This window comes from Notamacropus eugenii, chromosome 2, assembly GCF_028372415.1.
Source record: "Notamacropus eugenii isolate mMacEug1 chromosome 2, mMacEug1.pri_v2, whole genome shotgun sequence".
NCBI classification, from domain to species: domain Eukaryota; kingdom Metazoa; phylum Chordata; class Mammalia; order Diprotodontia; family Macropodidae; genus Notamacropus; species Notamacropus eugenii.
The window spans coordinates 478,770,859-478,795,153 of NC_092873.1; the positions used below are offsets into that span (position 1 = coordinate 478,770,859).

At 40.3% G+C, this 24,295-nt stretch overlaps 1 pseudogene; it reads right to left on the reverse strand.

The window, feature by feature from the left end:
- Positions 1-6,331: 6,331 nt before the first annotated feature.
- The window catches only part of LOC140529802 (methyl-CpG-binding domain protein 4-like), a 29,144-nt pseudogene continuing 11,180 nt past the window's right edge, over positions 6,332-24,295 (reverse strand).

Here is a 24,295-nt window from a genome sequence, read left to right on the forward strand (position 1 = left end):
AAGTCATAAGGGACTTATTAAAGTTGAACTGTTTACATTCCTACATGGAAAGACAATATTTGTAACTCTTGAAACATTTCAGTATCTGGGTACTGGGTGGGAGTACACACACACACACACATGCACACACGCACACATACATAGAGACAGAGTGCACAGAGTGAATTGAAGAGGATGGGATCATATCTTAAAAAAAAAATGAAATCAAGCAGTGAGAGAGAAATATTGGGAGGAGAAAGGGAGAAGTTATATGGGGCAAATTATCTCTCATAAAAGAGGCAAGCAAAAGACTTATTATTGGTGGGATAAAGAGGGGAGGCAAGAGAAAAACATGAGGTCTACTCTCATCACATTCCACTAAAGGAAAGAATATAATGCACACTCATTTTGATAGGAAAACCTATCTCATAATACAGGAGAGTGGGGGACAGGGGCACAAGCAGGGTGGGGGGGAGGATGGAGGGGAGGGCATGGGGAAGAGAATGCAATACAAGGTCGACACTCATGGGGAGGGAAAGGACCATAAGAAAATAGAAGTAAAGGGGGACAGGATAGGATGGAGGGAAATATAGTTAGTCCTATACAACACAACTAGTATGGAAATCATTTGCAAAACTAAACAGATATGGCCTATATTGAATTGCTTGTCTTCCAAGGGGAAGGGGTGGAGAGGGAGGGAGCTAAAGAAGTTGGAACTCAAAGTGTTAGGACCAAATGTAATGTTCTTACCACTGGGTAACAAGAAATACAGGTTAAGGGGTCAAGAAAGCTATCTGGCCCTACAGGACAAAAGAGAAGACGGAGACAAGGACAGGGAGGGAGGATAGAGGAGAGAGCAGATAGATCACAGGGGCAATTAGAAAGCTTGGGTTTGGGGGGGGGAGGGGATAAAAGGGGAGAAAATTTGTAACCCAAAATTGTGTGAAAATAAATGTTAAAAGTTAAATAAAAAAAAATAATTAATCTTCTAGTGCTTTTAAAAAATAAAAAAAAAAAGAAATTTACATCTTAATGGGGGAGTCAACAAATACATATATAAACGAATACAGAATATGAAGTGAATAAATACAAATACACACAAAGTAATTTAAAACAAGGGATCTTGGGAGGGAAGGTTGTAGCAACTGGGAGGATCAGGAAAGGCTTTAAATAGAAGATGGTGTCTAACATGTGTCTTAAAGGAACAGTGAGGCATCATGAGGCAGAGGGGAGGACACAGGACCTAACAAGTATGAGAGACAACCAGTGCAAAGACGGAAAGATGGAAGATGGAACTGAAGCAAGTTTGGCTGGAGTGCAGGTGTGTCTAATGAGGACAAACTGGGGTCAGGTTGTGTACGGCGGAGGTGTGAAACATCCCAACACAAGGTACATGTGGCCAACAACACTCCCAGTGCTTGCTGAACAAGATTAAAATGTAATCAGGAAATACTTAACAAAATCAACAAAGGTACAACAACACATATTACATTTTAAAACTTTGTAATTAATATGTCTGAGAAAAGTAATGGCTGCTTATTGTTATTGCCATAATCTTCTTTGGGCAGTCCTTCAGCTGAGAGTTCCAGCAGCTAACACACATGGGGCTGTTGAGTTAATTTATTTATGCGTTGTCAGTGTTCAAGGAAGGTGAAAAGAATTGTGCACTTGGGTGAAAAACATTTTACAAACCAGCTCATTATTACAAAATTGTTTGTTTATGTACCAGCATACCTTGTTTTAGTGCACTTCATCTTGTTGCCCTTGAGAAATACTGCATTTGTGGCAACTCTGCCTGGAGCAAGGATTTTTCCAACACCATGTGCTCACATCACCTCTCTGTGTCATTCTGGTCATTCTTTTAATATTTCAAACCTTTTCATTATTATCATATTTGTTAGAGCGCTCTGTGATCAGTGATCTTTGATGTTCCCATTTTAATGGGGGAGGGGGATTGCCCACCATGGGCCACACCCACATAAGAAAGTAAACCGAATTAGTAAATGTTGTGTGTGTTCGACTACTCCACCAACTGGCTCTTCCGAGTCTCTCTCCCTCTCCTTGCACTTTCCTGTTCCCTGAGACACAACAGTACTGAAATTAGGCCAATAATAACTCTACAATGGCCTCAAAGTATTCAAATGCAAGGCAGAGGCAATCGATCTGGAAAACTTCATTGTTGTCTTATTTTAAGAGACTGCCACAGCTTCCTGCAGTAACCACCAACCTGGTAAGCCAGCAGCCATTGAGAGTGGGGCAAAACCCTCCACCAGCAAAAAGATTACTCAGATTATGGTTAGCATTTTTTAGCAATAAAAGTATGTTTTAATTAAGATACGTACATTTTTAGACATAATACTACTGTGCATTTTATAGGTTATAATATATAGTATAACATAACTTTCATTTTTTTCAAAATTTGTTTTCAGTTTTCAACAATCACTTCCATGAGTTCCAAATTTTCTCCAACTCCCTCCTCCCTCACTTTCCAAGACAACATGCAATCTTATGTGAACTCTACATATACATTCTTATTAAACATGTTTTCATTAGTCATGTTGCATAGAAGAATTAAAATGAATGGGATAAATCATGAGAAAAACAAAACATAACAAAAGGGAAAATAGTCTGCTTCATTCTGTGTTCAGACTCCACAGTTCTTTCTCTGGACGTGGATGGCATTTTTTATCATGGGTCCTTTGGAAATGTTTTAGGTCCTTGCATTGCTGTGAAAGGCTGTCTATCAAAAATAGTCCTCACACACTTGTGGCTGTTACTGTATCCGATGTTCTCCTGGGGCTGCTCACCTTGCTCAACATCAGTTCATATAAGTTTTTCCATGTTTTTCTGGTCTGCCTGCTCATCATTTCTTGTAGCACAATAGTATTCCATTACATTCATATACCACAACTTGTTCAGCCATTCCCCAATTGATGGGCATCCCCTTGATTTCCTGTTCTTGGCTACCGCAAAAAGAACTGCCATAAATATTTTGGTACATATGGGTCCTTTTCCCATTTTTATGATCACTTTGGGATACAGCCCTAGAAGCTGTATTGCTGGGTCAAAGTATATGCACATTTTTATAGCCCTCTGGGCATATAAACATAACTTTTAGCAACCAAAAGATGTGTCACAATACTCCCTTTACTGAGGTGGTCTAGAATCAAACCTGTAATATCCCCAAGGTATACTGCATTGGGAGAAAAAAGGAAAGGGCCAACCTAAGGTTAAAAGGTCTTGAGTATATTTTGTGACACTTTATGTAGCTCAGACTTTAGGAAAAAAAAAAGTCATGATATCTGATTTAAAAAAAAAAACTATGCAGCCTCCAGGAATCCTCATGTACATATTATTTGGCCCTGTGTCTATGTGAGTTTGATACCACAGTGGAGTTAAATTAACAGAGAAGTTTATTCTAGAGACAATAGGAAGTCTCTGGAATTGATAACAGTTGGGATCATTACATAGCTCTTTGCAAACCTTGAGGCCTCACATAAATGCTAGCTATTATATTATATTACGCTCAAATCCCATGGCAGCAGTGTGTGAGATGAAGTGGAACAATGAGAAGTGAGTCAGGAAGACCAATTAGAAGACTGTTGCAATAACCTAGGCCAGCCATGACTGGGGCCCAGACTAAGCTGGATAGCTGTGTGGATGGAGAGAAGGTGGTAAGGGAAGTGGAGGGAAGGGGAAGTGAATAAGCATTTACATAGCACCTATTATGTGCCAGGACTATACCAAGCGCTTTTTACAAATATCTCATTTGATCCTCATAACCTTGCACTGTAGGTACTATTATTATCCCCATTTTAGAATTGAGGAAACTGAGGCAAACAGAAGTGACTAACCAGAGTCACACAGCTAGTAAATGTATGAGGCCAGATTTGAACTCAGGTCTTCCTGACTACAGGCTTGGCACTCTAGGCACTAAGCCACCTGTTGCGTCGAAGTTAAAGAGAGGTTGTAAAATTTGTCAGCTGATTGGAGTGAGGAAGCTGGAGAAGGGCAGCACGATGAAGGGAGACTGGAAACATGAAAGTTTGGGAGATGGGAGGGTCCAGGCCTCCCTCACAAAGGTCATAATCCATTTGAGATCCCATTTCACCAATACCAAGACCTAGAGAGGGCAGCCATCACACCCTGGCAGGGCAGAGAGGAATCTGATGCTTAGGAGAATGGAGGTAAGAAGTGTCTGGGATCTGGGGAGTGAACTGGAGGGATGAGAAGGAATTTCAAAAGACAGGGCTAACTAAAGGTCTGTGAAACGGAAGCCCCAGGTCTGATAGCACAAAGTATCTTACTGAGAGACCTAAGTACAAGGATCATCTTCCTTCCAGCAAGGGAACTATGAGGAAATGCTGGGGGCTGGCGGGTCCTCAAACAGTGGGAAAGAAGTGAGTGAGGTGGTACCAGTAGCTTCTTTACAAAGGAGGGTCACTGATGCCTATTATTGGAATACCAACAGACTGGGTAGACTTTGGAAGTGTTTAGCTAAGATGGGTACGGGAAGGAGGAGGCCCAGCAAAAAGCCTTATAGAAACACTGCTGTCAAGGAAAAGATCAGCAGGTTGGGGCCAAAATGCATTGATGAACACAGGAAAGTCACAATAGCAGCTCCTGCTGCCAGCTGGCATCAGAATTCCCAGAGCGTCCTTCACAAGCATCTGGCCAGAAGATACCAAGTAAACCTTTGCTCTGCAGGAGTTAACTTCTCTCCCACACTCCAAAACAAAATTCCACTCTCTCTAAGCCTCATCTTTATAATAAAAACATAACCAAAGTCTCTTGCACTTTAAAACACTGGTGGTGATAAGACCCTAAAGGAACATTACTAATTTTGGCATCAGATTTCCTCAAATATAGTGACTCCCTTACAAAAAAGCCGTGCCATACAAGGTCAACTTTAGCAATGTACTGAGGTACAGAGGCAGAATGTTCTATCCACAGGCTGGGTGTCCTGGCTGAGGCTGTGAATGTGGGGAAGGTGATTAAGAGGCAACATACATATTTTCCTCTAATCTACACAGAGCACAAGCCAGGGTGTAACAACTTTAGAAAATGGAGAAAATGCAAAATCACAAAACCTTCTTCCAATCTGCATACACAAAAATGGAAAGTTAAGAGTCTTACAAAGGTAAGCTATTCCATTATCTCCAGGTAAACAAGAAGCTGATGATGAGGCAAGCAGTTCAAACTCTAGAGTCTCAACTCCAGAGACTGCGTATAGTAGAGCAGAAAGGGCAGTGAAGTAGGAGCTCAAAGACCTGGGGATTCATGTCCCACCTTTGCCATTATCCAGCTGGGTAACTTTACAAAGCTCGTGTCTCTCTAAGTCTGTTTCCTCAGCTTTAAAATGAGGTTGTTGGGCTTGAAATCCAAGCATATTTCATGTTCTAGGAGTTCAATTATCCTACTTTCGTTTCAAGAAAGACATCATCCATTTTAAGGTTCCCTTCAGTTAGTCTCTCTCGTTCCAAAAATAATTACCTGTGACCTTTGCAAAGAGAATGACACTCTTCCCAAGTACAACACCTCTAGAAAAGCCCTAACTCTCTATTGAAAACAAGATTTAAAGGGAGTGGTCAAGGCCATAACTCTCTATTGAAAACAAGATTTAAAGGGAGTGGTCAAGGCCATTTTCTTTGCTCACTCATGAAAAATTAAAATTTGACCTTGCCTACAATAACCTACAAATTGATAGGCTTAAAGACTCAACCAAAGCATTATCTACTTTCCTTTATTAAACCAACACATACTATACAAAGGGAACATGGATGTGAATCAGGGAGAGGAAATTTCAAAATAAAAATTTCTTCAGATCACCTCCCAACTTTGAAAGTGAAAGAATTATTTTCTGAAATAAACTGATATTTTTAATATAAAAAAGACACACATTGGGCAGAGAGCAAGGATAAAGGACATACCATATAAGTTATCTTTGTAATGACCCCATTCAATAATGGGGGAAGAAATGATACGATTAGGCCCTTTAAACAAAACAGGTCCCATCTATTGAAATAGCTTAACAACTTGCTACAGATCTCCATTAAGGTCAATCATACCTAAATTTTGGTGGTGACAATGATTTTCTTTACTCTAATGGCACTTAATCCTCATATACCAGTCCTTGCCTAAAGTTTTCAAAGGCCAGATGGTTTCTGGGTCAATTGATCTTTAAGTGATTTTAGTTTATATTTTGTTTTTCTTACTTTTTCCAGATATCAGCATATACTATAGATTCTCATTTGTTAACCTCACTGTGTTGACTCCCAGAGTGGTCTAGCTGCACATAAATGTGTGGGATGGCTCAGGTCCCTACATAAATCAATTACTCAGAGGCCTCTCAAAGTGATGACAGAAAAGAGATTTATTCGATTCTTGAGAATCTGGACAATCCTACAGCAGTTCACCTGGAGTAGGAAAGCCGAAGACAAAGAAAAGGCAGTGATTTATATAGACTCTAATGCAAGTCCCTCCCCCCCCACTGACCATTATTCTCATTAGCTGAGAATATGATCTTACATTCTAGACATGAAATCTAACCAATCCCTTTTGAAATGAAGACATTGAAGAATTAGGTAAACTTTATCCAATCATTGAGACCCTAATGTACTACTTAGTTTTATATCTTTATATGGAATTATTCTGTTCTAAAAATATAGTAACCTTGAGCCTCTCGGTCTTACCTCACCACTGGGAGAAGAATTACAATCTGAGAAGTCTTCACTAAACCTATCCCACTCATAAATGACTGAACGGTGCAAATAGAAGAAAAATGGGATTAAGCTATGGAAAAACACATAGTCCCTTGTATTGGTACAGTTTCAAAGACAAAGCTAAGTTAAAATACCTAATTACAAGGCAAAGATTATTCTCCTTCAAATGCCTTTCTAAAATTAAAAATTAATTCCCTATTATTCACCAAAGAGTCTTTTGCTCATGTAATAGAAAATAAGAACACAAGATAAGTGACTTATTATAAAACAAATAAAAGAACCATCCAATACCAATAGAAAAAAGTGTTATCCAGAGGTAAAACCAAATGAATGAACCATTAGTCATTTCTTCCTCAATATCACCTAAGAAATTCTCAGAGGACTCTATCACAAAGACTATCCTTTTAAACTGGTATGATCATAACTCATAAACACATTGCCTCTTTTCCAAAAGACGCATGATTCCTGGTTTTAGACTGTTTTGTTTCTACTTAGAAAGAGTTAGCAACCCTACCTATGACTAATAAATAGAGTTGAGGACATAGGAGGACTCTGAAGTGGATTATTATAATCACCATTAATCAATAAACTTTTAAGAAAAAACACACTCTAACTGCAATTACATTCTGAATATCTATTAAAAGGTAATGCAAAACAATATAAATAGCCAAAAGAAAATATGTACGAATAACTATGATGAACAATAACAAAAAAATCCATTTTGTCCAGTGACTCAGTATCCCATTTCCTGAGAAATCCTTCTCAAAACAAATCAGCATAGACTTGAGTTTTGTTTTTCACTAATAATCAGTGGTTAACAATGAGTATCTGGTTGAAAAGAAACTTAATTCCAGATATCTCATCCTTCTGCCCATACTAATTTGCCCCACAAAAGCAAAGAAACAAAAAATCCAAAACCCCTCATCTTTCTATATCAAGGGACTTAGGGGTCTAGAAAACACAGAATCATATTTATAAAGAATCTTTTAAATTACCATGGAGATATCTGTAAGGAAAATACATGGTCAGAAACACCACATCTCTGGAGCAAGAGTCAGTCCAAACTAATTTTAACATGCACTTATTGGCACATTTTGAACATTTGGTAAACATAGGATACCTTAACATATCCTTTTAAATGAAACACTTACCAATCCGAATTAGTAATCTAAGTAATATAAATTAGTAATCTACGTACTAATTTAGTAGTTTGATGATCACAACATACATTACTATTTAAGAGACCTTTTCCCAGGCTAGAAAACAGTGAGGTAAGTGCTAGCAGAGAAGAGTCAAACCCAAGGATCATCAAATACAATGTGTGCTAATAGTATCAGACCAAAAAGAACAAAACCAAAACAAACCTGCCTCTATATGCACTAGCAGGCAGGAATGGGGGTAAGGGGAACAGAAGGGGTATAGAATTTTTAAAATACCAAGGGGACATCTCATGGTCTTTCATGACAAAGAACTACAATCATCCGACAGAAACTGCTGGAAAAATATGAAGGAAAAAGATGGTCTTATTTGCAAATATATTTCCACAACTGCCTGGTAGTATGTGTGCACCTGGTTTAGGTAGGAGATCAGTCCAAAGGACTCTAAAAGACATAACATATATTTTCTAGTTCTCTTTGGAAAGTCCCTTGGGGAAAAGAAAGCGACCAGACCCACTCTTGATCTTTCATGGGTTCAGTGAGCCAAGGCCAGTCAGGTTAACTTCAGACTATCAAGATTCTGGCCCTTAGGTTTGCTTTGGAAGCAAACAACTTCAGGATTCATTGCAGATCTTCAAATTCACCCTAGTTCCTACCAAGAATTAAAAATTCCATGTAAAACAAAATTCTCTAAGTAGATTTCTAACTTATTTTTTTGTCTGGGACAGACTGCACACTCATTGGCTTTTTGTAACTAAATGTTCAGGTAACTCTAATTTTTCTGGTTTACATAACCATGCTATTTCAGTTCTACTTGGGGTGGGAGGAGGGGAGGGTCCCTCATGGTGGAGAATTATCCCTAATATCTCTGACTCTGTATTGTACTTTCCTATCCTAAGAGCAAAAAATCAGGAAGGTGGGAAACAATCAAGAAAGAACAAAGAAAAGGAACCATCCTAGAGAATGTTTGGATAATCCAAAATTATTGTATAAAGCAAGCTAAAGAAGAGATGAGACATGTCAAGACAAGTATTAGAATACATTCCAGAAAATCTACACAGCCCCAAATGTTATAAGCTTAGAATTCTCCAAGAAGTAGAGGAGTGACTTCCATCAGTCAACTAGCATTTATTAACCAGGAAACTGCTGTTCAACACACAAAAAGGTCAAAAATCAATCCTTGCTCTCAAAGAGTTAATAGTCTAAGGAGGGAGATGGCATGCAAACAGCTAATGTTCAAACAGGATATATACGAAAACAAACAGGGTAAGTTGGAGATCAATTCAGAGAAAAGGCACTAAAATGAAGGAGGACTGGGAAAAGCTTCTCCTAGAAAAAGTGAGATGTGAATTAATGCGTGGAAAGACAGAGAAGCTCTACTGCCAGAACATAAGACCCCCCCACAGTCTGGCAAGACCTTATCTTTCTAATGTAGCATCTAGAACTCCCTTTCCATATACTTTATGCTTGAAGCAGCTTCGGCTATTTTGTGCCCCCAACACATCTTTAGTCTTTTTCTTCTTCAAGCTTAGTAACTCTTCCTCAGAAGTTCATAATATAACATGATTTCCATTCATCATCCACACGCATTTATTGGGTGTTTACCATGTGCCAGGCACTGAGCTAAGTGCTAAGGATATAGAGAAAGGTAAAAACTTGGCGCCTTTCTTTCCTTCAAGGAGCTCATAGTCCAATGGAGGAGACAACATGCAGTGTTTGCTGCAAGGGTGCATCCATGAAGTTTTATTGCATTTAGGTAAATGGAAGACAGTGTTGGTGATGAGATCATGTGATGCACAAGTCTTCAGCAGTAAATGACCATTGCTGTTGCTGTTTCCAACTCGATTCCTCCCTAGGACTCCCTGCCAAGTCTGGTAGTCTGAGCCTACTCTAGCATTAAAGTCACCCAGAATTATAAGCTTGTTCTCTTTTGGTACATTGATGATAAGAGTCTCTAGGTCTTCGTAAAATTTTTCTTTGACTTCATCAGGGTTTGTCATGATGGGAGCATAGGCACTGATGATGGTGGCATGACGTTTTCCTGTGAGTGGCAATTGCATTGTCATGAGCCTGTCACTCACTCCTTTTGGCAGGCATACCAGCTTGCTGATTAGATTAGTTTTGATTGCAAAACCCACGCCAGTTTCACGGCACTCCCCTTCACTGCGCCCACTCCAGAAAAAGGTGTATCCAGCTCCAACTTCAGTAAGCTGGCCTTCATTTGCCAACCTTGTTTCACTCAGGGCTGCTATTTGGATGCAATACCTGTTGAGTTGTCTTGTAATAAGAGCAGTTCTTCTTTCAGGTCTACTAGATTTTGTGTTGTCTATTAGTGTGCCCACATTCCATGTGCCAATGGTGAGTGAAATGATCTTTGCAGATGTTTTCGTACATTTTGTACATTTTTTTGTATTTCAACTGCATAGTTCGATTCCCTGCCTGCCGCGGTAATCAGGCCAGGGTTGGGTAAGCAGACAGTGTTTAGGGAAACTTTTCTAGCCACCTGTAAGGGAATTGCCAACCCTCAGCTCTCTTGGATGGCATACACCAATCACGGCTCAGGTAATCTGAGGGGAGATTGGTAAGGCATGAACAAGATGGCGCTGGGAGGAAGGGTTCCGCCCCTGTTCACCACCAGATACTTCCTGAAACGTGGCTGGAAAGCAGTAGCAAAACTTGCTTAAACTAGTTTAATCTTGCTTGTGCTGTTTACGTAACTAAGGCGTACATGATACTATATAAGTGCCTGAGCTAGTTTGAATAAACGGAGTTGCCTTACATCTTTGCCTCCCGCCTCATCCGTTACTCACAGCGAGCTCCTTCAGGGTCGACAGGCCCTGCTGGTCAGGTAAACCTGTCGGCTGGGGGTGAACAGCCCCGATAAATCCCGTTCAGCCACCTTGCTCACACCAGGAGGTGAGCAGTGCGATCCTTAAAAGGCTGCTCAGACACCCAGGGGGCTGCCGAGTCTCACTGCTGCTTCCAATGAGAAATGACCCTATGGCCTGGGCCACCTGTGTGCAGGGTTGTGACTACAGCTCCCAGTGTATCCACACCTGCTGCTTCACCACTTTCCTGTCGTCACTGGACTTTGAGGCATAATAGTGAAATGGTATGGGTCATGTCTTTTGATTTGTGCGTCAATTAGATTTAAGTGAGGCAGAGTTGCATGAAGTCATCAGCCTCACTCTCTCCTCCAGTATCATCATAGTCCAGTGGCAGGACAGAGTCAAGAAGGCAGGCGATGACTCGGGATGCAGTGGATGACCTTGGTGTCTTCAGTGTCTAACCAAGCACTAAGTGCTCCACATCACCTGCTTCATCTGCCTTCATGGCCGTTGGAACAAATTGTTCTCATCTGCCCATTCCACCAGACGAAGTCTTCACATGCTGGGGAAGACACCCCCCTAACTCACCAATGGGTTTGAGAACCCTTGGTTACCCTCAACCTGGTTTGTCCTGTCTGCTGAAATGGTTTACTGGGGTGTGGCTGCTGCACATGCTACAGCTTCTTGGAGCCACAGGTGAGAGTTAGGCAGAACAGGTGGACACCAAGGGTGGAAAGAGCCCCAAAAAGGGCTCGGCAGCCATCACACCAAAGGTACTGGTCCTCCCTGAACACATCCTACACCCCACATATATATGTACATCTATGTATACATACATACATATATATGAGAATAAGTACTTTGGAGTAGGGCTATCTCCTCAGGTTTTTTTACCAAGTGCCTTGGCATACACCAGAACTCCTCTATTAGTTCACAATAAACTTATGCTTCCTGAGATGTGCATAGTCTCACTGTACCTCTTAGAATCTATTTCAAAGAAATTCACACTAAGACACACATGTATGTGTACATGTATGTAGATATAATACATATATACATTCACACATACATACATACGTATGTGTGTATGTGTGTGTGTATATGTGTGTGTATCTGATAGGCACATACTGTTCCCTATACCCAGGGTATTTGAATTGCAACAGTGATCAAAGCTTTACCACTCTGGAACTTTAGTTTCAGTCTGCAGAAAATTTTATGATTTTTTTTTTTTACATTGGGGTATGGGAGGAAGCTTTTGGCTCTGAAATCACACAACCAGAAGGAATATCTACTAGATGATCTTTCCAGATCTAAATCTCATGCAACTTGTTTACTGTACAAAATCAGCCTTGGCATCACATATTTGAAGAGGAACAAAATTATAAAAATAAGTCAAGTGTGGTCACTATATTTTTAAAAGTATCTAAGCATTTTCTGGCATATTTGGTTATGAATGCAATGGACAGCACTTATTATTTAATGAAATTTGCGTAATTCTGTCACATTCATGTTTGCTGTGATTTAGCTCTGTATAGATAGAAGATGATAAGTGGTTGTGATGACTAGGTGCTCCTCATAAAATGAGACCTGATGCAGTTACAAATCTGGCTTAAAACGTTAAGTCTTTTCAACTAAGACTTAATATTTCATGTTTTCCCCAGAGCCAGTGATTATATTTCTTGGTCTTCAAGATGGACCTACTTTCATTTATCAACACAAAAAATTCTATAAGAATTATTGCCATATTTTCATGCAGTTTGGGTACCTCTATTGTTTCATCAGATAGTCACCTGAGAATCTGATTTTTTTTGGCTCTAAGATCATAAAGGCTGAGAGACTTGGGGAGTTCTGATCCTTCCCTCCAGTCAGCAGTTCTTGCCATGGTGGCAGACGGGTACTTCAGAAACTCCCAGGGCACAAGTATTGCCATCTTACTTTTAGAATCCTATTTAGAAACAGACTTTGCACAGCCCTTCCTCACTTAAATCCAATTCATTTGCATGTCACAGCATCACCTCCCTGACATTGTGGGTATGGGAGGTGGGTATGGGTCCTCTCCGAGAACAAAGGGCAAAAAGCAGCAGTGATGAGGAGCTCACATGGAACAGGACAGAGTGTTTCTTGGACAACATTAAAAGTGGACCAAGGTGGAGTCCACTTTTTAAACAGTTTTTGTCAAGGCGTATGGAGGGCTTTTTTGTTGTATTTGTTGAATAATAACAAATACTGTCTTGTTTTTCTTCACTCCCCTTGTATTTATTGGATGGTGTTTTCTTGAAATGTCACCACAAAAGTCAAGTCTTTTTCATCCTGGGAGCTGCTACTATCTCTTTCAGAATTACAGTTTAAAATGTCAACATGCAAATGCTCCTTCTTTTCTCCAGTTTCTATAAAGGTGCTTTTGGATCCTACAGAAGTACACCAGCCCTTCTCTTAATGTTCTGAAACTTCACTATGTTTTCTGTGCAAGAATGTTACTTGCATAGTGTGCACCTGGGAGTATGGACGTAAAGCACATATTTATTTATCAGTTCCTTTCCTTCTTCTCTTGTCGCCATCTCCCTCATCAGAACAGCTCAGGGGTCTTTCAAGGGGATTGTCTTGTGAAATGGAAATAGCCATAGGAGCTCTTTACCAGAGGTTGCCCTTTTTTGTCATCCAGAATGATTTTTCCTCTTTTTCTTAGCTTCCTAAATGTGACTCCTTTTGGGAGTTGATGCCTTTCCACTGGGCTTTTTATGATTTTGAGAGTCAAGGACATCAGCACCCTTCTGGAGCCTGCAGCTGAAAGTTGAAGAAAGACAGTTCACTCTCCTGGTCCTGCACCTGTGAACCTTCATGGGGGAGGAATTCTACCTCTCTCTCCTGGGAGGGATCCTCAGCTTTTGCTTTGGGCTCAGGCAGCTCTGCTCTGCCTGGAACTGTGCCACCAGAGCTTCCATGCTGGGTTTTGGGTGTCTTGATGGAGTATTACTCTTGGGAGGGGCCTTGAAATCAAAATCTTCTGGCATAAGAGAAGTCTTCTCACTTTTGTGAGGGTAACATGCAAGTAAACTTCTGAACCTGAGATTCATTCCTTCAGGGCTCATAAAATAAATGTATTTTCCAGCAGCTTTTCTAGGTAATCATTGTTTCCCACTCCTGTCCTATCCACGAGGGATAGATTTAGAGTGCTCTATGACAACACCACTGTAGCTGAGTGCTGGCATTAGGTTCCTGCAGCTGGAGAGCTATTTCTTCTCTTCTTTCTGTCACTATATCTCATCATCTCATATTTTTTTCAGCTCCTGGGAATTTCATTTTCTTCACAGGTGCCCCTAGTTAGGGGGAGGCAGCTGAAGACAGAAGCAAGCCCTGCCACTGGCAAGCTCAGAGGATCCATCAAGTGGGAAAGAACAGGGGCACAAAGTGGAAGTGCCAAGCAGGGCTAAGCAAATGGGCCAGGGACTAGGAGCAGAGAGGACACTTGTGCCCACTGGAGCCCTGCAGGCTTGGAATCACACCTTTGCCTCCTACTGGGACACCTTCTCACACTCAGCTGAGGAAGGGCTCCGCCTGTTAGTTCATCCTCTCCCTCTTTGAGGGACTCTTGGTAGGTGCCATCCTGAACCACCTCACTGGTCAACTTGATAGCAATTCTTAATGGTCTACAATTTCTCTGTAGTTTCTAGGCTTACGATTAGTATCCTTCTTCCTGACTACCCTACTACCTGCTCAGTCTCTAGAAATCCGATTGTCTATTTAAGAATGTCTATTTCTTCTATTTCCTCAATTCTTCCTATTTCGCTACCACACAGTGTTCCAGCCCAACCCATCCAATTCTGAGCCCACAGTATTATTCATCTGAAGTGCCCATCCAAGATATGGGTACTCAGTCAACAATAATCAACAATCTCTTAACATCCTCTTCAAAGAATGGGAACTTGCAGATGATCAAAGACAATGAAGAAATGCATGACAGTGCTAAGTAGCCTGCAGTATGTGTGAAACGAGACATGAAGTAAACATAATCTGAATAGAAGGTGGTCTGGTAATGTATGAAAATCAAGAGATTAATATATGCATAGCCTACTGCCTTGGTCTTTAAAAAAAAACATACTGAGGGTCTCTAGCATGTTAAGTAGATCCTCTCTGTAGAGTTTATGGGAGAGCATGGACAAGAATCAGAGAGGATGAGAAAAACGATGAGTTGTAATCTATTCTGGCAGCAAGGTGGCATAGTGGATAGAGTGCTAGGCCTGCAGTCAGGAAGACTCATCTAGTCTCAAACACTCACTAGCTGTGTGACCCTGGACAAGTTACTTAACCCTGTTTGTTTCAGTTTACTCATCTATAAAATGACTGGAGAATGAAATGGCAAACCCCTCTAGTATTTGCCAAGGAAACCCCAAATGAGGTCGCAATGAGTCAGACACAACTGAAAAATGACTGAACAACTCTAATAGATTATGGTCAAAGGTACACTCAGATCAGTGAGATCAAGCACTGCTTAAAGGTATCTAAGTGCAGCTGCATCACAGATATGTACCCCTGGTTATGAAGAAACTTGGACAAAAATATGGATGGTTCAATACTACACACCACCACTACTGGAAAAACAACACAAGATGCATGTCCTGGCAATGAATCAACAGTTGTTGTTGATCAGCTTTCTAAATAAATCTATCTTGTAAAAAATAGTATTATTTGCAAAAGTGAAATTACCTGCACAGTAATTCTAATCTTGGATTAAGCCCCAATATGGTCAAGAAAATATATACAAATGGGCAATAAAAAATTATAGAATCTCCACTCAATCAACTAGACAGTAAATTAATGAAAAGGCTTTTTACTGTTATAGACAAAGGGAGGCCATATCTTTAAGTTCAGGTAAGATTTTTGGCAAAACACTTCATGGAGTCAACTTCTCTGTTTGCTCACAGAGAAGTCAAAATGTCAAGAACTCCTAGACTTCCTCCTAATGTATGTTAAAGCACTGTTAGTTTCAGGCACGATGCAAAGGGGGTGGGGGTGGGGGAAGGATGAATGAGGAAAAGGGATGGAACAGGAAGAAGCATACTACTTATGCAATAGAGACACACACTCCACTTAACCACAGTAATAGGTTTCAAAAAATTGGATATTAAGTGAAATACTACAGGGGGTAATTAGTTCCATTGAAACAATGTTATAAATAAACAACCAGCTGACCAATGTTATAATGGGATTTTTGATTTTACAAATGAATTCAGTTATAACGTATTAATTATATCATTGAGTACCAAGCCCCAGTTCTACATGATATGTAAAAGTACATGAAATGCTTCTAGTAAAGCTTCTCTGACGAGTTCAAGGTAGAATTGGAGAGAGAATAAAAGAGGGAAAGACGGAGAGAGAGGAGTGGGGAGGAAGAGGGAAAGAGAGAAAGAACTCTGGAGCAAACCAGGAAAGACAAACTGGATTTAAGTTCCTTTCAGACAGTGATGGCTATGTGACTGGAAAATCGTTTAACCTCTTTTTCTAGGGAACTCTCTTTGATTGTAAGTTGCTGTCAGGTTGTAAAAATAAGGAAGTAGAAATCATCTCAAGTTAATGAGTTTATCGATTGTCACATGCAGTAGCCAAAAAGTATATATGTATGCTGAACACACAGACTTGGGTAACCCATCCAAAAGAGACAAAACTCCCCTACGTTTTCCCAATTTTTACACCCCTGATCAAATACTGGCTTCTGCACTTTACCACTTATTGTTTCCCAGGTGATGTAATATAGATACAAATTCTTTTTCTTATCATGAAGACATTCTGTTTTTGAGACCACCCAGAAGTCTCTTTTACAAACCATTCTTCAGTTTATGAGTAATTCTATGGCTTCCTTTTTCTGTTTTGCTACCTTGTGGGTTGCCTTGAAATTATTTTCCCTTATTACAGCAGGCTGTTATAGTCATACATAAAAATTTAACCTATCACTGCAGATGAGGTGCTGACCTACACTGGCAAAAGGAAGTTACCTCAACAATCAGTCCCCAGTTCCTATCCTCTTTATCATCAGATTTACATTATCTAATAAGCCCAGTGATCTTTCACATAGCAATTAAGATAGAACAAAACATACATTTCTTCCCTGGAGAATTCAAATTTTAAAAAAAAACCTTAAAGACAATACATACACATTAAACAGCCCATTGTTTTTTTAAAAAGACTATCCAAAGTACATATTGCCCTATGCATAGCATTAAAAATCAAAGATAAGAACAATAAAGTTAGTATAAAGCAAGGCATGCTTATATAGAGAAAGCTTAGGACATTCTGATAAACTTCAAGGGATAGGAAAAGGATGCAACAGTGTGCTTCAAAGGTTGTTTATACAACATCTTTCCCCCTAATTAAATATAAGGAGAATTGTTATTTAAAGGAAATTACTATGGTTTTTTAAAAAGCATATAAATGGTCTCTCCCTAATTTATTTTCTGTAAGTACAAATTTTCATATAGCTTATAAAGGATTTTCTTGATGTAGAAGATTTTCTACATAGGAACATAACTACTACCAAGGTAGAGTGGAAGCACCTGTAGTAAAAGGCTTAAGCTATGCAAAATGCTTACACGGAGCTCCTTTTTTCCTGAAATTTCCATATTTACTTTAGCAGTAACATTCCTCTCTGAGGACCATCATTTATGCCAAAAAGCAGGTGACAGAACAAGGAATACTTCTCTAACACAACCATTAGACAAGTATTTTGCTATTCTAAATCGTGAATAAGGAATTAGTAATGAATTGGAGAACGTTTTAACCGCATTATACTGTTTTAAGGTGAAAACTGGTCGATAAGGACCAAGAGTTACAGCCAGTGTTTCTAGAAAGCACTTAGGTCCCTGCGATGCAAATAAGCACAACATGAATAATTTCAATAAGCAATACCTGAGCTTCGGAAGCCGAGGTCCTGAAAAGTCGTCAGGGAATGTTAACTACATCTCTGAAGAGTGGCTTCCCTTTAGAGAAAGACCATGGTGACACAATTACAGGAACTTCAGAGTCCTGTCCCCAGCCAGCTGCTGGACCTGTGGGAGGGCAAGCATTCGCAGGCTGTAAAGAGAACTTAAAAATACCCTAGCCCAACACTCCCTTTTTGTAGATGAGGAAACTAACATGAAGGGATCTTAAGTGACTTGCCCCAAGTCACCTGAAGCCAGGCTCAAATGCTTCCTGATGTTACGCTTACAAAAGCCATCTCAATTCAATAGTAGATAGGAGGAAGAGAAGGTGAGCTGAGTTCAAGGACTGCCATTAAATTTCTAGGCCAGAAGAGCTATCATTAAAAAACAATGTCTGGAGGTAGAGACAAGATAGTAAGTGTGGTAGCAGGGCCCAGATTCCTCCACAAAATTCCTCTAGACAAATCTAGAAAATTCACCAGACTAAATCCCAATGGGGAAATCCAGAAAAAAAATCACAGGAAGTCTCCTCTGCATGTGTGTTTGTTCTTTGTTGTTGAAGAAGACCATGCCATCAGAGAAATGATGACATGACTTGCACTCAACTTTGTTTTGAGTGACGGAGGGCTGTGCAGGTCACCAGCCTCACTTCTCCTCCAGAGCCATCTGAATCCAGTGACCAGACATTCATCAGGATGACTGGAGATGACCCAGGATGAGGCAATTGGGGTTAAGTGACTTGCCCAAGGTCACACAGCTAGTGAGTGTCAAGTGTCTGAGATGAGATTTGAACTCAGGTCCTCCTGACTCCTGCTCTGTCCACTGCTCCACCTAGCTGCCTTACAAAGAAAGGTAAAAGATAGTCTGTTGTCTAGCTCACATTCTAATAGAAAAGACAACATGCAAACAACTGTGTGGAAATAAGATGTATACAAGATAAATTGGAGATACTCTCTTCAGGAAAGCTCTAAGATAGGAAGTCTGGGAAAGATGTTTTGCAGAAGGAATGACTTTAGCTGAGACTTGAATGAAGCCAGAGAAATCAGGAGGGAGAGAGTTCTGGACATGGGATGATAGCCAGTGAAGATGCTCAGGCCAGAGTGTTAGGGTCAAGGAAAGACAAGGGGGCCAGCGTCACTGGATCACAGAGTACTTAGAGAGGACTAAGGCACAAGAAGACTGAAAAGAGAGGAGGGGGCCAAGTTATGCTGTATTACAGTTATGCTAGAGACCAAAGATTTAAATTGACTGGCATTTTGGGGGTGAGCAAGGTGGATGTGAGAAAGTAAGAAGCCACATCCTCTACCAGTGATACTAATGTTCCAGTTAATTTGAGGATATTCCCTAGAGAGTCATTCATTCAAACATTTATTAAACACTTACCATGTGCTTCATTTTTGACGCAGACCAATAACATCTAAAGTGATTTCTTGACTTGTGAATGAATTGAATTTTTTTGCAGAGTTTTGTGCAGAATTGCACAAAGTCATCAACCTCACTCTCTCTTCTTGAGTCACAAAATTCAATGGCAGGATAAAAATCAGAACAAGTGGTGATGGCCCAGGATGACCTTGGCATCTTCAATGTCTGAGCAATATCTAAGCCCTCTACAGTGCCTTGGAACAAACCGTTCTCATCTATTCATTCCAGTGAGGGGGTAGAGTCAGCTTGTGTTCCCCCTCACTAACCCTGCACTGCCCTGCTAGATGGAGGCCCCTGAGAGAGCTAGACGCACTCTTCTGAGAGCACTCCCATTTTATGGGCCAAGACATGGGTGATAATCTGAAGACTAAAGAACAGTCAGGCAAGTAAAGGGATAACTAGGAAATACCACTAAAATCCAGGGAGTCTTCACAAGTTTGGGGTAGACATGCCCCAATTCATTTGACAGTTTGAGACCTCTAGATTATTCACAGCCTGGTTTAACCCATCCACCCAGAAGTTTTACTGGGATGTGACTGATGCAATTGCTACAGTATCTTGAAGCCACAGGTGAGAAATGGGTGAAGGTGGACACCAAATGTAGATAAACAGTCCTGAAAAAGGCTCAGCAAGCCCTCACATCAGAGATGCTAGTCCTCTCCAATACCCCATACATCCCACAGTGCTAGGTACTAGAGATTAAAAGACATCTTTCTTGCCCTCTCTCCACAATAACTACCCCCATCCCTTCTTAATACTCTCTCCAGCCACTCATGTACCTACACACATGGGTGCAAGGTACCACAGTTCCTCCCCTCAATCCTCCCTGGGCCTTCAGTCCCAACCTCCACAGCTCCACCCCCCCCCGGCCCCGCCCAGCACCCTTAGTGGGACAGTAATTGGAGGACAGCAGTTGGCCAACCTTTGGTGCTGTTGAAATTGAAAGAAAATAAATGTACACTAACAGTACATGTGGTAGACATGGCACTATACACAGCATCACCTGGGAAGATACTACAGTGACAATATCCAATACAAGACAAATGTACATTTCAAAAGTACAGGCATATCCATAATACACAACAATCAATCAAAAGTAATAATCATGATTAACTAACAAAGTCAAGCTAGCTAGTTACAATAGTAACACTATCAATAGGCCTACTTATAAAGTATATCTTATTTATAAATATTAGCGTATATACAAAACAGTCAACAGACACCATGGTACGAACATTATATAAAACACAGTCAAATGAACACAACAGCAAAATGAAAAGCAAGCACAGTCAAATATACAGTAATTCACATGGATAGCAGTAACATATCCAAGCACATGCATGGCACTTTTCACATAGTCAATATCTAGTACTGTTGTCTATATATATATATATATATATATATATATATATATATATATATATATATATATATATATATATATATACACATATATGTGTGTGTGTGTGTGTGTGTGTGTGTGTGTGTGTAACTATATTTTCAGGCTTACCTGTAGCATCATATTGGTCCAGTGACTGGTCTAATATATCTAATTCTCTTGTCACCAACTAAACTCTCTGCTCCTATGTTGGAGTTAGTCATTGGTATGGACTGACAATCAGGATCAGTATAGACTTGTATGTCTACACCTGAGCTGGCTGCCATGTCAGATTGACTGTTAGGATGTTTGAGTTCTATGAGATGAATCTGTACCCTAGGAGTCTCTGTAGCAGTTTTGGGCATGAAAGGAGTTGCCTCTGGATTCAGTTCTACTGCCCTGGAATAATATACAGCTTTTTTCACTGGATGTATCATTTTCAATGCCCATATCTAGGCCACGAAGTCTTCGTACAATTGGTAGACAGTCTCTTTTCCTCAGCCTGTGTCTAGGTGAACTCTATCAGTTTTCTCCATCTGCTCATGAAAAAGTCCAACTAACTCTCGGTGATTGTGGTTGTTGTTGTTTTTGAAGAGTACCATGACATCAGAGAAATGATGACATGACTTGCACTTGCTTTGTTTTCAGTGAGAGAGAGTTGTGCAAGTGCACCTGTCTCATTTTCTCCTCCTGAGCCATCTGGATCCAGTGACCAGATAGATATTCATCAAGATGACTGGAGATGGCTCAGGAAACAATGGGAGACCTTGGCTTTTTTGGGCTAGGCCTTTTCACTTACTCACTTAGAGGGAGGTAATGCCCATTGAGTGAATAGACATCTTTAAGAACTAGTCAGGGAATGGCCCTTTTAACGGACCTAAGAAAAAAATAACTAAATCAAACTGGGAGGGAAAGAGAAACTGTTACTATTGATAATCACTGTAAGCCAGTCATTAAGAGGAGTTTAGGCAGGGACTTATTGTTGTCCAACCTATGGACTTCGGGGTGCACTGGGTTTAAGGTTTGGGGAACAGGAAGGATGGAAGGAAGGAAGGAAGGAAGGAAGGAAGGAAGGAAGGAAGGAAGGAAGGAAGGAAGTTAGGAAGGAATGAAGGAAGGACATCAAGCCAGTAAACCCCAAAGGAAGGGGAGAGGGAGATAGAAGGGAGAGGATGAACTGGGTTACCTAGCTAGCTGAGTCCCTACTCAGGCAGCTCGGTCTACTTACAGGTTGTGTTCATACTTCATTTTTAAAGAAAATCATGACAGCAGAGAAATGATGACATGACTTGCATTTAACTTTGTTTTGAGTGAGGGAGGGCTGTACAAGGTCACCAGCCTCACTTTCTCTTCCTGAGCCAACTTGATTGTGGTGAATAGTCTTGATAGAGTTCCCTCCATTCTCTGGGGCAATTTTGTAAAAAGGGAAGTTGTTCAGTCTCTCAATTGGTTTGTATGGGTTAGCTTTTCACCAGGAAGAAGCTGGAGATAGGGGCAACTGGCAGATCCTTTCATGTCTTCCTAAAGTCTTTTTCTTCAGCAACGTGAAGTGAGATTGGCTTTGTCCATCTTCTCTCTTTAAACTGGAAGCCAGAAGCACTTGAAGTCCAAAGGCACCTGAAGGGGCTGGAAGCCTGAAGAGAACTCTCTCTCTCTCTCTCTCTCTCTCTCTTTCTCTTTCACACACACACACACACACACACACTCACCAATCCCCCACTCTGCCCCTGCCCCATTGCTCTCCACCAATCAGGACAGAATCCCATCCCACTGGGCTTTGGGTCTGAGGTTACACATGGTAGATAGCTGGTACCTTACTCAGGATTCATAGGATCATAGATTAAGAGCTGAAAAGGATATTAGATGCCATCTGTTCTACCTCCCCAAGTTTATAGATGAGAAAACTGAGTCCCAGATGAATGACGTAACTTTTCCAAAGTCACAAAGATGGAAGCAGAATGTGAAGCTCATTCACTCCAAATTATGTGCTCTTTCTTAAGCAGCCAAAATATACAATTTCCTTTTGCCTTTGAACTAATAAGACCAATTCTAACAACCCATTTATTTGCCTCTCCAGTGGGAGACTGTAAGCCATTCTTCCATTTAGCTACAATTTCCTTTTGTCTTCTAGTTTTGTTTATGGCAAACATTTCAAGATTGATGATGTAATCCAGTAGTATGCCTACTCATTGGTCACTGGACAAGGATTGCACATTTGGAACCCCAACAAGTAAATTCACGTTTATCAGTCATCTTAAAACTTAGTGATTCTTGCCTCACCCTTTCTACCTTTCCCTGCCCTACAAAAGCAGGAGTTCCATAGGAATGAGGGCTATTTCATATTTTCTCTTTGCTTCATGGTTTCTCCAAGGCCAAAGATTTCATCAGCAAATGGCTAGTCTACTGAAGCTAAGCTTCTCCTTCCCCAGCGAGGCTGAGCCTCGTATAGAAGGAGAAAGAGTCTGTGGTTGGGGTGATACTCAAAGTCTTTTGAACAGGGTTAGTGTTCTCTGGTTCATTTTTCCACCTTGATGAAGGGTCAGAATAAGGTTTTGTCATCTGGATCTAAGAAACCAACTGGCCATTTTATATTTCGTTTAGAAAAAAAAGAACAATAAAAAATGAGGGAGAAGGGAAGGATTCACAAGGCACAGAGAAACCAATGGGCTTTATCTAACTATAAGAAAAATGGACTTTTTTTATCTCTCCCCCACATCTTATTTAATATTTTAAAATACAACAACCTGGAAGTATATCAGATACACTTTCTCTACTGCTCATATATACTTATGAAGTTTGTGAGGCACCATAAACAGTGGCAAGGAATGCAGTATCAAGAAGAAGCCTATAAAAGGGCCAAAGGAAAGGTTATTTATGGAGTTGAAACAGCATGTTTCTGTAAAATACCCTTTCAGAGAGCATCAAGCTCAATTTGATAGCAGTTCATGTTCCTTCACACAAGGAAAAAAAAATTTTAAGGCATTGATTAAAGTATAAGGTATGCATCATATAAAGAAATTGCCAAAGAGGAGGTGAGAAGGAAAGAAAGAAAGGGAGGGAAGGGAGGGGAAGAGAGACAGATTCAAGACAGAAGTGAAGAGAAAGGCATCAGAAAGGGCATTTAAGCAGAGTGGCAAGGTTCAAATCTGGGCTCTGCTACTTATTACATGCAGATAGATACACACCTACATGCTATTTTCACTACCTATTTTTAGAAGTATGAGATATCTGTTTGTGTATAAGGAATCTCTGAGAACATGTTAGGGACTTTGATGCAGTGTATTTCTTTACACTAAAAAATACTACTTACCATACTCAGCCTCCAGTTCCATGCTTTGCACACAGTGAATATTCAATACATGCTGTTGACTGTAGGAATTTGATTTAAGAACACTACAGGATTTTGCAGCTTCAAACAATTCTTTTACTAACGAAAGTTCAGTGAGGGATGCTGAGCACAAACAGGAACTGGCAAATAGATATGAACTGTGTTTTTTCAAAGGGAACCAGGAGAGGACCAAAGGAGTTGTATAGTATCAAGCAACTATCTGTGGGTACCTTCATCAGTAGGGATCTGTGAACTAGGTGAATGGGTTAAAGCCAACCTCTCTTACCTCCTAGCTTCCTACCTCCCACTCTGGATCTCCAGAACATGCTGCAGGAGAAAAAAGAACGCCAGGACCAATGCTTGGTGGTGGCTAGGATTCATGGAAAAGCCTCCAAGACAAATAATCAAAAGCTTTTTCATATTTTTTATTATTTATTTTTAATAGTTTATAACAGAGCAATTCCAACTTTTGGTCAGGTGATATTTCTTTTTAAAGCATTTACAATATGGAGCACAAAACAAATTTTTTTTTTAAACATTAACCAACTGAGACACAAATAATATTTA